This window comes from Equus przewalskii, chromosome 30, assembly GCF_037783145.1.
Source record: "Equus przewalskii isolate Varuska chromosome 30, EquPr2, whole genome shotgun sequence".
NCBI lineage: Eukaryota > Metazoa > Chordata > Mammalia > Perissodactyla > Equidae > Equus > Equus przewalskii.
The window spans coordinates 9,575,071-9,589,081 of NC_091860.1; the positions used below are offsets into that span (position 1 = coordinate 9,575,071).

General features: G+C 40.2%; 1 protein-coding gene across 21 annotated transcripts in view; it reads right to left on the reverse strand.

The window, feature by feature from the left end:
• Positions 1–14,011, reverse strand: part of MYO3A (myosin IIIA) — a 219,313-nt gene that overhangs the window by 135,179 nt on the left and 70,123 nt on the right. The window lies entirely within an intron of this gene.

Sequence of the window (14,011 nt, forward strand, 5' to 3'; positions counted from 1 at the left end):
CAAGAGATCTGAGGAAAAGGGAAGGTTCTGGAGGAGAGGGATGGCAGCCACTATCAATGATCGGTGCTTCACAGGTAGAGAGGCCTTTCTAGAAAATAAGTGTATTCAAGACGAATGCATGCTTTATGACTGGGAGAGTGAAACTACTTTTAAAAATCAAACCATGAGGGGCTGGCCCCGTGGTCGAGTGGTTAAGTTCGCGCGCTCTGCTGCAGGCGGCCCAGTGTTTCGTTGGTTCGAATCCTGGGCGCGGACATGGCACAGCTCATCAAACCACGCTGAGGCAGCGTCCCACATGCCACAACTAGAAGGACCCACAACGAAGAATACACAACTATGTACCGGAGGGGCTTTGGGGAGAAAAAGGAAATAATAAAATCTTTAAAAAAAAAAAAATCAAACCATGAAATGCTTAGTTTTACATTAAAACCTTACAAGCTAGTTGCAGAATGGGTTAGACATCTCTTTTAATACAACTGATGTGTTGGTGGAAGAGGTACGGGCATCAACTTTTTAAGAATTGAGTGCTTTCCTCAATCATTTACACTTCTATTTCAGAAAAACATTAAATTCTCTCTGACCTCTAATTTTCAGTGGCTTCCAACATTACAGGCCTCTCTGATCACTATCCTTGATGTTTTTAATAAAGTGAGAGAGCATATTAAATGATGTTTAAGAGCCTTGTTAAATTTTCCATTAATGCTCTAGTTATTTCCTTGCATATAAATAGAATATCTCTAGAAATATGCACAAGAAACTGGATACATTCATTATCTTTGGGGAGGGAAATAGGTGGGAAAGAGACTATTTTTCACTGACTACTCTTTTGTACTATTTCAATATGCATGGATTACCTATTCAAGAAACAGAACAAAAGAAAAGATATATTACATTCTGGTATAGATTCTGCTTTATAACTAAGAAGCAGCCTGCTTCAAGAAGACGTATATGATCCTTCGTTTATGATTTGGACAATAGGCACAATCTCACCTATTAAAAGAAGTAATTTTATTAAGATTATTAGCAAATTTTAAGCAACATATACAATCTGATAATCCCTTTCAAGCGTTTCTGGGCAGGCTGAAAGTATGCCTGTGTGCTCTTAAAAAGGAATCAGATATCTGGAGGCTGGAAAAAAATGTTCCCACTGGGAAACCTTGTCTGTTTCTGCTGTGAATGTGACTTCTCTGTGCTGTCTATTCTTTTGGATAGAGTGACCTGTTTCTAGATGTTGAAACAAAACTGACATCTGTGTTTGCAAGAATATTTGATGGTGCTTCTCCATCTGCCAAGAGTTCCTAACATCTTTCCTCTCTTTACTCTTAGCTTGGAGACAAGTAGAAGAGCAGAGAAGACAGTTTCTGTAAGTAGGGTTTTGTTGCAGATAGAGTGGCACAGCTCCTTCAATAGGCAAAGCTGCATAACCAGTGCCGCTGAAAGCATCTGTAGCACAAACACCGTTACAGAAAGTTCATCGGGTTAAGAACAAATGTGGCTGGGGCGTTTCATGGAGTTTGCCTTTTCAAGGAATGATGGCATGAAGGGTCACCGAAGAGTGATTATCTTTATTTCATTCATTTTCTTCCAAGTATAAAAATAATATGCATTGTTTGTTAAAAAAAAAGTGAAAAATGCCAAAAGGTATTAAAAAAACCACCTATAACTCCATCACCACGAGATAAGCAGATAACATTTTGATGTTTCCTTTTGTCCTTTGTTCTATGTACATATATTTTAAACAAGTCGACAGAATTTCACCTTTGTTTTACCTTATTGTTTCAGCCTCCTTCCTTATGATGGATAAACTGTCCCTGCTCTGAGTAAAGGCCAACTCTTCTGCTTGTACACTTGCTTTCTCTGGGACGCACCCCTGGACCGACGCCCTCCATCTGCATCATCAGCCCATCCCTCCATCAGCATACAAATTTGCTCTAGTATCTCCCATCTTGAAGAAGATCTCTCCTTCCATCCTCCATTCCTTCCAGCTAAAGCCCCATTTCTCCTCCTTTTACAGCTGAGCTTCTTGAAAGACTAGTTCACATTCCCTCTCTCTGTTTCCTCACCTCACCTCTCTCTTTAACCTCTTTCAGCTGGGGCTTCCCTCCACCCTATTCTGCTGAGATGGCTCTTGTCAAGATCACTGAAGAACTTCATGTGTCCAAATTCAGCATTACTCTATTTTTCTTGATTTTCAGCACTATTTAGCAGTTGACTATTCTCTCCTTCTTGAAACACTTGGTTCGTGTGGCTTGCAACAGACCACATTCCCCGGCTCCTCCTCCCTAGAGGGCCACCCTCCCTCAGTCCCCTGTTCTGGCCCCTTTCCTTCTGCTAGGTTCCTAAATGTTGGTGTCTCCCAGAGCTCGGCACTAGGCCCGCTTCGCTTCTTTTTCAACACACTCATGTTCAGTGATGACATCCAGTGCCATGGCATGAAATCCTACATGCAAATGATTCAAAAACTATCTGGAACACAGCCTTCTCCCCTGCAGCCCGGACTCCTATTTCCAACTGCCTGCTTGATAAGTCTACTTTCACGGTTAATTGCCGCATCAAAGTTAACACGCCCCAAACAGGATTCTCACCACCCTTCACTCTATCTGAACAAATACAGGAGGATTTCACCATCATCCATGGACAGGGAACAACACCTACATTTTAGGCTGGGCTGCCCAGGCAATATTTTTAATATATTTATAATTTTTGAGGGGAACTCGTGGTACAGTCAAATCTACATATGAATCGACTGTGAAATAAGAGTATTCTATTTTAATTTCTATTCCAAAGACTGGAATTGTCATAGTTAGGTATTTATTTATTTCCCTTTCTTTTTGATAAAACACTGAGCATTTTGACTTCAGATTTTTCACTTAAAAAAAAAAACAGCTTTATTTATATAACGTATAAAACTCTGACTTCAAAGTGAATCATAATCTTCCCAAACTAAAAATTCTGTTAAATACAGCATTTTCTTTTTTTTTGCAGAGATTACAAAACTAAATGGGGAAGCAAGGAAGATTAGGGCAGCTGAACAGCCAGAGACAAAGCTTTACGTGCCTGGCAGTAAGGAATGAGGGGGATGTCATTTTGAATTCTACTCAAAGACAGAAATATTCTGCTCTAAACTTGAGTACTATCCTTACAAAATATTTCTCTCCTCTTCCATGGAGAAAAGATGGTTAAAAGTTTTAGCTAATTTAAAGCACAAAATTTTCTAGTAAATTACTCTCAACATACTTATTACTAAGGCCTTTGATGTGATGGCAGAAATGTATTTAGAGGACTGAAAATGCGAAGGCTCTCACGGAAAATTGTTGCTCTGCCTTCCACTCAACCCATGCATCGCGTGCATCTCCATTTGCTGAAAAAAAATCAGTATCATCCACACTCAGTGTCCTGCCTCCTAGGAGGCACTGCAGAATTCAATGGTAAATGTAATTCTGTGTAAACATCTTTTCTTACGCCAACAATACCAGAAACAATACAGTCAAATCCTACACCTAGATGTGAACCTGTGAACTTCAGGCCCGAAGTGGAGCGTGGAAACCTAACCCCTACATCACCAGGCCGCCCCAACTAATGCTAATTTGAAAGAAAAGAAACAGACAGACAATATTGCTGTATTTCTTGCAACCTTGATAATGTAGGTCAAGGCTCTTGATAATCCCTTAGGTTCCTCCTTCTCTCTAGAATAAAAATTTTTTAAAAGACTATGCCTTTAAGAAAAAGGCCAAAAGATGCACACTGAAAATTTTTAAAGAAATTTTGTTCTAAATGTGTTATATTTTGCTCTATTTAAGTAGATATAGTTGTTGGATTCACAGCACTTTATCCCCTAAAATCAAATGTGGTCATTTTCAGGAGCCTCTTTAAATAAAATAATTAAAAAATTACAAGAAAAAGCACAAATATTTTAAAAGCAAGTAAGGATTTGAATCAGTTTAATACAGCTAAAAGTGGGTAATGCCATCATCAAAATAATTAATGGTTTCCAGAACATCATTGGATACATTAACATTACAGGAATTTGGGAATCTGATGTAAGCTTTTAGAATTGTAAAGAGGTCCTAATATCTGATAAAATCTAAATTTCCCCCATAAGAAATTAGCATATTTTAATATTAAATACTAATGAAAAACAATTTTCCATGGAATAATGCTGAGGATACCAAGGAGATGCCTTAGAAATTAATCCACATGAACTTTATGGAAATATCATAGGATTTCATCCTTGTATAGATTTGTTGAAAGCATTTTTATGTGAATGCAATTTAATGTGAAAGGTCTTAGAAAAACAAAAATTTTCAGGCTAAATTAGGACCCAGATAACAAACAATGAACCAGGGACAGCTTTTTACTCTATCCAATTCTCTACTTGTGCTAAAATCACGTGTACACAGCTAATATCACAGATGGTAATCTATTTTGGGTTGTAAAACAAACGTATTCAGAATTTTCCCAGGCTCCTGATCCATAGTCCACCTTGCACAACCCCAGGGGGCACCATCAATGTTGTGTCTTTGTGCTCCGGGGTAAGGGCATTCGTGTGGAATATAACATGAATGGTGCCTCGTGGAGCTGTACAACATGGACCATCCCATATCACTTATGGGTATAATAGCGGTCATAACACTTGCAATCAAACTTTGCTGGCTCATTGCCATCGCATGCTAATGTAGGACTCCTGTTGTCTTAGCAAGTCCCCATAAGTATGTCTCAAAAGTGCTTGTGGACAAGTCTGCTTCAGCTAGACACCACCGTGACTCAGCTCTTGCTTGGCTGGGTACTGATTTCCTTCCCTTTGCTGGGCACATGGTGGCTGGCACCGTGTTGGTCACTCTGGGACTCTTGCTGCTCCTCAGCATATGGAGTCCCTACTGGCCAGACTGCACACCGCTCAAAAGGCAAAGCAGTGTCTCCATTTGTTCTGCCAGGTATTTTACCCTCTACTGATGATCCTCTGGGTGGATACATTACTGCTGGGCTGGATCCTCAGCCCACCAGCATGGCCACTGCTTTCTGCTGCTCCATTCACCCAGGAGTCCTTTGGGAAGTAGAAACGATAGATCTTTCCCCTTTGTGTTGCATGCTGATTGAGACTGGGCAAATACTGTTGCTTGGACCCCATTTATAGGTTGAGTGAAGCAGCTCCTTCAGTTCTCATGTATAACCTCAGTCTTCCTCAGGATGCAGCTGCGTACCCAGTTGGTTGGGTTGAGCTTGGGATGGTTTTAACTAACAGCAATTCTTGTACTCGGAGCTCCGACTCGCCCCAACCACTGGGGCTTTGTTACTGAGTCAAACTTGTGTTTTTTCCTTTAGTATCAGTCATCTCCCAGATGACTACACATCTCTCAGCAAAAAGACTCCTGCTGGGCCAACTCACTACCCACTAGAAACGCCTGGCTCCCTGAAGTGGGCACAGTTTCTATTCTTTCCGGGAGGCCCCTCAGTGCCCTATACCTGTGTGAAGAGACTCGCCTCGCTGGTTGCCCAGCTATGTCTAAATCTCTCTTGGACTCAAGCTGGGACTCTTGTCACGTAAGCCACCTAAGGGATTGAAGCCACATCAATACTATGAATACTTATAATTTCAATAAGACTCGTATCTTCTTGTTCTGGTTATTCATTGCTGGGTAACAAATTATCCCAAACCTTTTCAGCTTAAAACAACCATTTTACTATAGTTCAAGATTTTCTGGGTCAGGAATTCAGGCAGAACTCACAGGTTGGCAATTTTTCTGCTCCATGTGGTGTCAACTAAGATCACTCAGTGGGATTCGGCTGGTGGACAGGCTGGTCTGGAGGGGCCAAGACAGCTTTACTTATAAAGTTGGCACTTTGTGGGGATGGCTGGCCGACTGGACTCAACTAGGACTGTTGTTCTGAGCACCCACATGTGGCCTCTCCAGATTGGTGGTCTTGCAGTTAGTCACACTTCTTTCACAGCAGTTCGGGGCTCTCAGAGAGAGTGTTCCAAGAGACATGAAGCGGACACTGCCAGTTTTTTAAGGCCTGGGCTCAAAAACATCATACCATTACTTCCACTATCTTCTATTAACCGAGTAAGTCACAGAAAAAGCCTGGGCTCAAGGGTAGGCAACATAGATCAACTTTTGATGCAAGAAGTGTCAAAAAATTGTGACCATCTGTAATCCACCACACCCTGTCCTATTTTATCAAGAAGCTGAGTGAGAGTTACTTCAAGTTAAGGATCACAGAGTAATCGTTCTCTTCCGTTAAAACTGACTAAACAACCAAAAGAATGGAAGGAGAGACAAATGTGTTTCTTTTATGAAACACAGAAGTGGCCATAGTTCCAATCTACAATCTATAAGGCATAACTGTCAAATACCGTAAAATCTGTGTTAAAATGAGAAAGGAAGCTGAGAAGCAATAAATAACTCCCTAGACCTCAATCGGTAAATAAACAGACTTTTCTAAAAGAAAGTGCACAACCCTGAGAGGCTGATTCCATGAGATTTGCTTTTGGGCCATGGGGGAAGTGGGAAAAGGTCCAGATGAGACCCAGTTCACATGCAGGAAAACAAGGGACACAGAGCTGGAGAAGACCATGGGACAGTGACCTATCACCTACTTGTCCAGCAAAGGAGTGGCCAGTGGAGATGGAGTGAAGAGAGGAAGAGAGACAGCAGCAGTTGGCATGCCCGATATGTCATGATAGAGAAAGACTGTCACTATGAGTGTGTGCTGTGAGCCACAGAGAATACAACATGAATCGTGCAACCTGGGCTTGGGCCACCCAGTGGCCCTGTACACTGACTTCTTAAAGATTCAAAACTGAGGGAAGATGTGCCAAGGCAAAGAAAATACCGATTTTGGTGAGAGGATGTTCAAGAGAATCAACCTAATCCAAACTAAAGACTTTTCATATCATCCTTCCACCCTTCCCACATTATTTTTTTGCTAGAACAGAGCTGTTCCCAGTCCCACTTGAGAAAAGAATCACCACCATACATACTTATAACAAAAGAAGAAAAAAGGAGGAGGAGGAGGAGTTAAAAAAAAAAAAAAGGCAAGGGCCAGCCCCATGGCCGAGTGGCTCGGTTTGCACGCACCACTTCAGCAGCCCGGGGTTTCACCGGTTCAGATCCTGGGCACGGACATGGCACCACTCATCAGGCCATGCTGAGGCAGCGTCCCATATGCCACAGCTAGAAGGACCCACAACTAAAATATACAACTATGTGCCAGGGCGATTTGGGGAGAAAAAGCAAAAAATAAATAAATAAATAAGGCAGATGAAGAACATATTCCACATGAAAGAAGCATGGGAAAAGTTCTGCTCCTCAAAGACATTTCTTATATGATCTCTCATTAAAAGAGAAAAATCTTCAAGAGACTATGCAAAGCTTTAAAGAAGAGATAAGACAATAGAAAGAGGTAAAAACTGAGTTTGATGCATTCAGAAAAGAAATGAAACAAAATCACCACCGAAAAGCAAGAAGATGGCAGAATAAATATGACCAAATTCACAGGTGGGGTAAGGTGCATGGTTTAAGCATGTGTGGTGGTTATAAGAGGTCTGGGATAATGGAATGACCAAACCTATTCAATCCAAAACCTCCACTAGCAAAACACCTCTCAAACGTAGGATTCACTCCCAGGCTGTCAGTTGGATTATCTTGCTGAATGAATAACTAAATTTCTAGACACAGCACAGAGATGCAAGCTGCCAGTCCTAGTTCTGCACTAGCTCGCTGGGCCTCAATGGTGTTGCCCTAAAAGAAAGACCGTGATCCACACCACGCAACTTCACAGGGATGGTTTTAGGAACAAATAAGATGTTAACGTAAATTTTATCATTTTTTTCTAAGTCTTCTTTTGGCTTCTGCCACTAACCCAGCAGGAGAACTGTTAAAAAGGGGATCTATAAAAAAAAGTTTTCTCTAGAAAAAAAGTTTTTAAACCATTCTCTCAAGAAAAATCCTTCATGTTAATTGCTTCTCCAACTATCTTCAGGAAAGTAATAAATAGTTAAATGTCCTATTAACTGTGTCTATTGAACTTATAAAGCCAGACGACAGCTTTCTATTTCAGATCTTAACCCACACTCTCCAACTCAAGATAATACGTATTTATTGAGCGCTTAATACAGGCAAAGTACTGGACTCAGTCCTGGAGATGTAAAGATGATTAAGATTCACAAAATACAGATGTATGTAACTATCCCAGAGTAATGGTGATAGCTAACACTGTTCTAGGCACTGTGCGTCATGCTTTTCAGGTGTTATTCTCAGTTATCCTCACAACTTTATCATTACTGCTACCATTTCATAAACAAGGTTTAACCGGGTCTAAGAGAGGTTCAGCAACTTGCCCAGAGTCACAAAACTAGTACAAGGCACGATGAGTACACGGAAGGACGAGGACTTGATTCCAGGTCTGTGTGACTTTCCAACATGAACAAAGTGCTGCTTGACCAGAAAGGAAAGAAAATGTAAGCATATACTTTGGGAAAAGTTTCTCAAAGGTGCTGACATTTGGAGATTGGTTTTGAAGTATGTTTTCAAGGAGAGCAGGAAGATTGGAAATTTCAAGGAGAGAACAAGGCATAAGGCAAAATGGGGAGGAATGAAAATGCATGCACTTCAGCACACAGCAAGTGGCCTGGTGGCTAGAGTGTGGCTACAGGGGAGAGATGGACAAGTCGGTCATCGCAGGCCACTTACTGTCATGAGGGACACATACTTGGAGCCACTGAGGACTCGCCATTTTAGACCTAAATGAAAAAGAACATGCTAAACAAAGTCCAGGAGTGCAGTATAACTTTAAGTAGCACTACCAGAGAAAGTGGGGCTAAGGCTTTTTAAAATTAATGCAGTTTTGTTGGCCTCTGCTGATAACTTGGTTACTAGTAACAAAGGTAAATCCTTAAACTCATCACAGAGATGAGGGACTCTTTCCAAAAGAAATAAAAAGATCACAATATTGATCATCAACTCATGTCAAGAAGTCATTAAAATCTAGTTCCTAAATAATTATATGCCAAACATTTCAAGAATGCTATAAATTAGATTGCCATTTAAACTAGCTGTTTCCACACTCTATCCTCTTAATTAAAAAAAAGTCTTTGGGGAAACATGAGCAATGATTTCTTGACCCTTGAATATACTATTCAGTGATGCAAACTCCAACTGCAAAGAAATTGGTTAAAATTTAAGTTTAAATGCCCATTATGAGTAAATTATACCAAGCAGCTGAAAAAGTCCAGCAAGAACTCTTCATATCACCAGTTTTGTGAATGCTAACTTCTACTATTAGTGAGGAATACAGAAACTAGGAAAAGCGCTGGTCTAAAAATCATGGTGTCTGAGTTATGGCCCAGGGCTGGCCATGAACTCGCTATTGAATTGTCAGGATTCCATTTCTCTGGCTTTAGTTTTCTTTTCCGATCTCTAAAATAAGGAACCAGAAGAAAAGTTCCCTTCCAACAATAACAGTCTAGGATTGTATGATTATTCTTTGCAGGAAAAAAGAAGGCGGAACAATACAGACAGGAACTGAACTAGGTGTTAGGACAAATGAGTCTGGCCCCAACTCTTCTGCATGACATGGCATGACATGACCCTGGACAAGTCTTCTTTTTCTTCCTTGGTCTCAGTTTCATCTAGTTACGTGGGTCAAAACAAACAGCCAATTGTATGAACATGATGGTTCTTTACTCCGTTTTGTTGTACTTTGAAACATTGTTGAAACTGACTCCTAGGTATTATTTACAGCTTCTGAGTATATTTTAACAACTGCCTCTTCCTGTTTATTAGAACTCATTTATTTATTGTTACTTAGGAGCGCTGGATACTCATAATTGTCTTCTCCAGGGAGTGCTTATTCAATCACTTATTCCTTATAAAATTCCTCCAATACAAGAGACCATGTTTGAAAGCCATTAAGCTCTCATTGGGGAGCTTTTCCAGAAGCGGAAGTAGTGAAGATAGGCATAAGGAAGTATTTCAGGTGGAGTATACGCCATCTTTTTTTTTCTAAATTTCCTGGTCCTAGATGAACCATTACTACATTCTCCCAGCTTCATCTGGCCCTTGCTGAGTTCTCTGCCTTGGACACACACTGCTACCAGTTCGTGCCTTGATGAGATCTTTTCTCCTAGATTTCACATGGACAATTCCCATACCCGTTATTTTGGCCAAGATAAGATTGGAATTTGTCAAAATAAAATTTTCTTAGAACATAAGCATGCATACACACATGCATGCACACACACGCCAAACAATGAAAACATCCCACAAAAACATAGAAATAAATATATATCAATAGATTCCTCATCTCAAAATCTCTAAACACTAGCCACCAACTGCCTTGATAATTAAAAATGATGGAGACCAATGTCCCCCACCAATCCATAAATACTGTATTGTCAAAAAAATACAATAGTTTAAAGTTAGGAAGAAATATTGGGTACAAGCAAAATGCATCCAAAATTATTGCTGTTGTCTGCCTTGGTGTATCCAGTTTACCTTTTAGAACCCATGAAGGGATGGTGGACAGTAGGACACGGGTGGCTTAAGGATACTTCCAATGGTGGGCTGTCAAGAACATAGGTCCTACCTGTTAGCCTGACTTTCAATGCTCTCTCTGGTCCCAACTCTGTATCTCTCCTATCCTATTTCTGAGTTTTCCCCTTACAACTTTGATTAAGTGCTTGCCTTTCTGTGAGCATATCTCCTTGCTTTCACGATTTTGCTCAGGCTGTTCTTTCCAACAATAATGCTCGTCTAGTGGTAACTGTTTTCACCTGATTGAGTCCTGTTTACCCCTTACAGTGCTGATTCAAAGGCCGGCCTCCCGGATAAGCCCTCCTCTCCTTGCTAGTGGAAATACTCTCTCTGTTTCTTCTGAACTCTCACAGGACATTACTCATATTCCTTTTATGAGACTGAAATTTCTTACTTTGCATAATGGTTATTTACATGCTTGTCTTATCCCTTTTACTAAAAAGTAAACCCCCGGAGTACAGACTCTATAGCTGCTTCAGCTGTCAGAGCCCCGTACAGCACCTTACCCACAGCTTCACACAACGGCCTCAATAAATATTGAGACAACAAGGATGTTGTCTCAACCCATGATTTCTATGGTAACAAAGATTACATGACAATTGGTACTAGGTTGAGTGGGGGCATAAGAAATTCAGTCTTGCTAGGGATTAAAAACAGAAAGTGGGGGGCTGGCCTGGTGGTGTAGAGGTTGAGTTTGTGCACTCCGCTTCGGCAGCCCAGGGTTCACTGGTTCAGATCCTAGGTGTAGACCTATACACAGCTCATCAAGCCATGCTGTGGCAGGTGTCCCACATATAAAATACAGGAAGATGGGCACAGATGTTAGCTCGGGGCCAATCCTCAAAAAAACCCAGAAAAACAAAAAAATGGAAAGTAGGAGAGAATAATACATCAAGATAACCCCTAGATTTCTGGCTGGCACAATGGGATGAGTGGTGGTGACAAATAACAAAGAGAACAAAGAACTAATTTTAGGTGAGACAGCCTAAGTTCAATTTTGGACATGTCGACTTTGAAATGCCTTTGAAACATTCACGTAGAGACAGGAATCAAAAGGATGGTTATTATAAAAGCAGCCAAGGTAGCATTTTAGAAGTCCCACTTCTTAAGAGAAAGAAGTAAATGTTCCAAAGGGTGAATAATTCTCACCATGACACAGTCACAGTCATCAGAGAAAAATTATCTCTCCTGGAAAATAGAAAGTAAAATGGAGTCATGCATTCTATCACACTGAAAGGACTCTATTATTACTTCCTATTGACTTTCCTGCTTTATCCTTTCATTTTTTTGGTAAAATCAAAATCCCATTCAAGTGAATTTACATTACATAAAGTCTCTCACGTAAATAAAGAATTGACAGTTTAAACCAGGCACTTTTAGTACTGAATGGCTGGACAATCTTTTAGTTTGTCTGTCATTTGTTAATCCTTTTAGATATGTCCCAAAGGTGCCTTATAGCCTAGTTTGAAAACCATATATACTAGGACAAGTCGGATGATTGAAACAGCACCACAAATACAGCCAGTATTTTGACCTAAGGAAAAACTAAGTTTGAGTTCCTAAATTCTTTTAATTATTCCTTTTGCTTCTATAAAACTATATGCAAAACACAATTTATACATACCAAAGTTAATGACTCCTAGCATATCAAGGGTATCAAGTAAAATATGAAAGTTATTTTACTTTGCATATAAAACAAATGAAATTTTAAAAGATAACATGTTAATAATATAACTACCACAAAAAGAAATTTTTTTTTTTTTTTTTTTTTTTTTGGTGAGGAAGATTGGCCCTGAGCTAACATCTGTTGCCAGTCTTCCTCTTTTTGCTTGAGGAAGATTGTCCCCAAGCTCACCTCTGTGCCAATCTTCCTCTATTTTGTATGTGGGACACTGCCACAGCATGGATTGATGAGTGGTGTATAGATCCACTCCCAGGACCTGAACCTGAGAACCTTGGGCCACCAAAGCAGAGCAAATGAACCTAACCACTACACCACCAGGCCAGCCCTAACAAAAAGAAATTTTACTTTGGAATTTGTTATGATTCAAGTTGACACTGGGCTAGGTTTTTCCTTTATTTACAAGGAATGCAAATCATAGCTTAAATAATATTTTTAGGTAAATGTTCAAGATATATAAAAGAAAAAATTTTAAGAATCTGTTTGCATATTCCACATAATGGTATTCATTGCTTCAGAGCTCAAAATACCCTTCCTCTGTTAGGGGAAATTCCAAGATGGTTCCAAGGAAGGCCTCTGACTCTCACGTTGAAATTGGAGATGACAGAGGACCAAGTGTTTCTCATGGCATCTTTTCATCTACAGCACGAGCCTGTGACCTCAGCCTGGGGACCAGATGGTCCTGTATGGAACTTAGAATGCTGAGGGGGTGACACAAAGCTCAGGGTCAGTTTACAAATATTCTGAGGTTGTTGTGGTATTCAAGAAACGAGGGCTGCTGTAGGAAATGTTGCAGCGTGGAGGTGGGTATCAGTGGCGGCCTCTTAGCAGGCAGTTCTTGAGGAAGGATATTCGAGGAGCCCTGCTTCCTTGCTTCATGCCTGAGCCTAGCTCTCCATCTTTCTCTCAATTCTCCGAGCCATCCAGTATTTTTCACTAAATGGCTTTTCATCTTAGGTTGGCTTGTACTGTTTTTAGCCAAGAATGCTGAATAGCAATTTCAATTACAAATGACTTTTGCCTATTCCCATTAAATCAGATAAGTGAATATTTTGAAATATTGGATTCAAGAGAAAAATTTTTCATTTAAAATATTTTATAATTCAGGGGCCGGCTCCGTGGCTGAGTGGTTAAGTTCGCACACTCCGCTGTGGCGGCCCAGGATTCAGATCCTGGGCGCGGACATGGTACCGCTCGTCAGGCCACATTGAGGCGGCGTCCCACATCCCACAACTAGAAGGACCTGCAACTAAGATATACAACTATGTATGGGGGGGCGGGTTGGGGAGATAAAGCAGAAAAAAAAAAGATTGGCAACAGTTGTTAGTCCAGGTACCAATCTTTAAAAAAAAAAAAAATTTTTATAATTCAAATTTCTCACTGATTTGGTCTGCACTCGAACACTGTCAATTTTAATTCCTGTGAAAAATGCATGAAATGTGAAAATGGTTTGAGGACTATGTCATAGAAGCAGTTGCTGCATGCATGTGTATCTTGATTCTTTGGAATAGTTGAGTAAGTTATGAGCGACTTGTTATATTCAGGCCTTGACTTAAAACAGAAAGCTCTTGCATCCATTCCACAGTACCTTCCAACACCAGCCCTTCCCCATCATCAGGAAACAAAGTACTCAGCTTGTATTTAATTTATGGTAGGATACTCTTCTTTAAAACTGAATTGTGATTTAAAAAAAAATTATCCTACAAGCAAATACATCAATCCATTTACAAAGGTTTATATCATGAACAAAAAAAATGCGAGCTTCGAGTTAGCTATGTTGATTTAGTACGATGAG